Genomic DNA, 3,397 nt, shown 5'->3' on the forward strand with positions numbered 1-3,397 from the left:
TGTATAAGGGGATCAGAAGGAGAAATAAGCTCAAGCCAGCAATATCATGTATACATGTCAAGTAGAGCAGTGCCACACTTTTTCTTCTTTTGCATTAAAAGTGAACAGTCAAGTTTTGGGTGCCTATGATGCCATAGAAATTATATAAAGAGACTACGGATTGTTTAAAATGTCTCCATAGTAACCCCCCACACACATATAGTGCCCCTATAGTACCTCCTAGAAAATAATGAAATAAATACTCACCTAGGCCTGTCCCCTCTGCAGGTTTTCTCCAGTCTGTGCTGTGTGTGGCTCACTCACGGCAGGCGTTACAGGGTAATGCTGATAGTTCCCTGCTCCACCATTGTATTGAATTGTATGTGCCGTCCTGAGGACCTAGATACAGTTGAAAACTGGATATTCTGCAGGCCTCATGGGATAGCGGGAAATCATCTGATATCTAGTACTGTCCCGCTGGATCTGCGATGATTGGGAAGCATGCAACAGGAAGTTATAAGGAAAGGTACTGCAGCATTGTTATATTATGGGAAATACAAATATTTTCTAAAACAGACATGTCAGGAGAGATGAGATATCATAGCACCAAAAATAGCATTTTTAGAGATCTACAAGCTAAATATGTTAATATGCAAAATTGCATTAATAATACATTGTTTTATTTCCAAAAACATAATACACATTTTATTGAGACTGAATATCCAGTTTTATGTTAACCCACAGATTTACCTGAAATACATATATTGACAAATTAAAGAAACTTAGAAATAGAAAGACATATAGGCACATCATTAGAAAGCCCCCATAGTGTTTTAATACAGACTATTGCAGTCAATGGTCATTGAAAACATGAAAAGAACATTACTAGGCTCAAATAGACATTATTTTAAAATGCTATTTCCCCCCTGTGTTCAGCTTCACACCGGATTCACGCTATAAAATATTAAAACACCCAGATCTTTATGCAATAACAGCCTGCTCTATTAAATAAAAAGACATCATGAAATGAAATTACAGCAATGGATTTTGAAAACACTGTTGGCACACAAAACGAGACCACAGAAACTATAGAATATTTTAACAATACATGCAATATTCCTTTTTTCCTTTATGTTGTTGACTTTTTGATCTATAAAAAGAAAAAAGTACAAACTGGCCAAAGCTACACAATATTTACAGTGTCGGTGTAACTTTTTTTTTTTTCACCAGCTACCTGCTTGTAAATTTGATGCCTGTAATTGACAGATCAATATCACAGGGAGTTGCCATGTGCTCTATTTACAGATGGTGATGCACTAGGCAGTTGGTGAGTGAACTAAAAATCGTATGAGTGTCCTACCCCAATATATTTCTCGAGAAATTAAAGTCAGAAAAACAAAGTTATAAAAATATCAATGCAATGGTCTGGTCTTGGTACAGGAGTGTGGATCCACTGTGTAAATATAAGATTTGTCTAGGGTTAAACCGCAGATGAAGTCTAAGGTAGTCTGCATTCTTTGTATGTGCTATGAGGGCCTCATTATTATAGGCCAACTTAGATGCTCGACTCCTAAATTATACTGCTTACTGGACAACAGATTAAGTACTTTTTTTAAGTCACTGATGCTACAGATGAAGACCGACCTGGTTTTTTAGACACTATTTTAAATGCAGACAATAAGGCTGACAGTCAATGGATTGTGGCTTACCCATAGTGAAGTGGCACAGGCAAGAGCCTTTTGAGACAGGAGCAATACAAAGTAATGTACAAAGAGCTGACATGTGCCTGTCCCTTTTAGATGGAGTCAGGGGGTCCAACAGGTATTCACAATGCTGGAGACCCATTATAGTACTTTCCCCTTTATGCCCCCTTTTCTTTGATTGTTAGAGAAGTGCAGAATAATAATATTTTGCACAGGTTCCCGAATTCTTTCCTCTGGGCCAAAGCCTTTCCAAGCAACAAAATAAAATAATTAGCAGACTATTTGTGTCTTTTTCTGAATCTTAAAAAAATGTGAATATGAAATGTTGGCTGCGGTTACTTCAGACGCAGCACAAAGTGTCATAGTTGCTTCGGATGCATACGATACAAAATGTAGAGACAAAAACTTCCAGAAGATGTACTCACATGATTACTGCATGATATTGCAAATTTGGGCCATGGAAACCGATCCACTAGGTTGTCCTATTGAAAAGACACAAAGTCCCTTAAAAAGCAATCAAGTACCTGGTTGATACATTCAGTCTGACCATTAGTTTCAGGAAGACACACAGTTGAAATATCCAGACTAGCAGTTTACAAAAGGTATGACAAAATCTGGAAATAAACTGTACACCTTCATCAGGCACAATGTGGTTAGGAAGTCTATGTAAAGTAAAAATATATTGTACAAAAAGTGAGAGCGATGTGACAGCAGAAGGTAGCGGTAAAAATGTGCCATCTTGAAAAAGCTGTAAATCACCACCCAGGTTACAGAATAGTTAGACAATTCAAAGCAAGCCTGTAATAAAATGCATGGAAATATGGACTTAGGGATGATTAGGCAAGTGTCTGCTAAAAGTTTTTATTTTGGGCACAGACAGTGCAGGCTGCAAGTCTTGTACATTTTTAAGCAATGAAGGCCACCAGTACACCCAAGAGATGAGACTTACTAATGCCAGTGTGACCATCCACTTTGGAGCTATTTCCCCATTAAAGAATTTATCTTTTTGCTAATTAGGCACAAAGGTTTTACCTGGAGGTGCAGTGCATTTGGAAAGTCTTCAGACCCATTACATTTTTTCACATTTTGTTATGTTGAGGCCTCGTGCTATAATAAAAAAAAAAATCACGTTTTTCCCCATCATTCTACACTCAATACCCCATAATGACAAAGTGAAAACAGAATGTTCGTAATCTTTGCTAATTTATTGAAAAGGAAAAACTAAAATATTGTATTAGCGTAAGTATTCAGACCCTTTACTCAGTACTTAGTTGAAGCACCTTTGCCAGTGATAACAGCCTCCAGTCTTCTTGGGTATGATTCCGCAAGGTTTGCACACTTGGATTTGGGGATATTCTACCATTCTCTGCAGATCCTCTCAAAGCTCTGTCAGGTTGGATGGGGACCATCGGTGGACAGCCATTTTCAGGGCTCTCCAGAGATGTTCGATTGGGTTCAAGTCAGGGCTCTGGCTGGGCCACTCAAGGAAATTCACAGACATTCACAGACATTGTCCATAAGCCGCTCCTATCTTGTCTTGGCTGTGTGCTTATGGTCATTGTCTTGTTGGAACGTGAACGTCCGGCCCAGTCGGAGATCCATAACATTCTGGATCAGTGTAAAGGATCTGCCAGGCACTGCGGGGTTAACTCCCAGAACTAATCAGTCAGCACCTGAGAATACATCCCTGAGACTGACTCCTGCTTCCACCATTC

The 3,397-nt window shown here is 38.8% G+C and overlaps 1 long non-coding RNA gene across 1 annotated transcript; it reads right to left on the reverse strand.

Moving 5' to 3' along the window:
- Positions 1-340: 340 nt before the first annotated feature.
- LOC142741456 (uncharacterized) lies at positions 341-2,790 on the reverse strand. The gene is made up of 3 exons (XR_012881148.1): positions 2,715-2,790; positions 2,108-2,164; positions 341-462 (listed from the first exon to the last, which is right to left on the reverse strand). It is a non-coding gene; the product is annotated as an uncharacterized LOC142741456 (long non-coding RNA).
- Positions 2,791-3,397: the final 607 nt, after the last annotated feature.

Source organism: Rhinoderma darwinii, chromosome 2 (genome assembly GCF_050947455.1).
Source record: "Rhinoderma darwinii isolate aRhiDar2 chromosome 2, aRhiDar2.hap1, whole genome shotgun sequence".
NCBI lineage: Eukaryota > Metazoa > Chordata > Amphibia > Anura > Rhinodermatidae > Rhinoderma > Rhinoderma darwinii.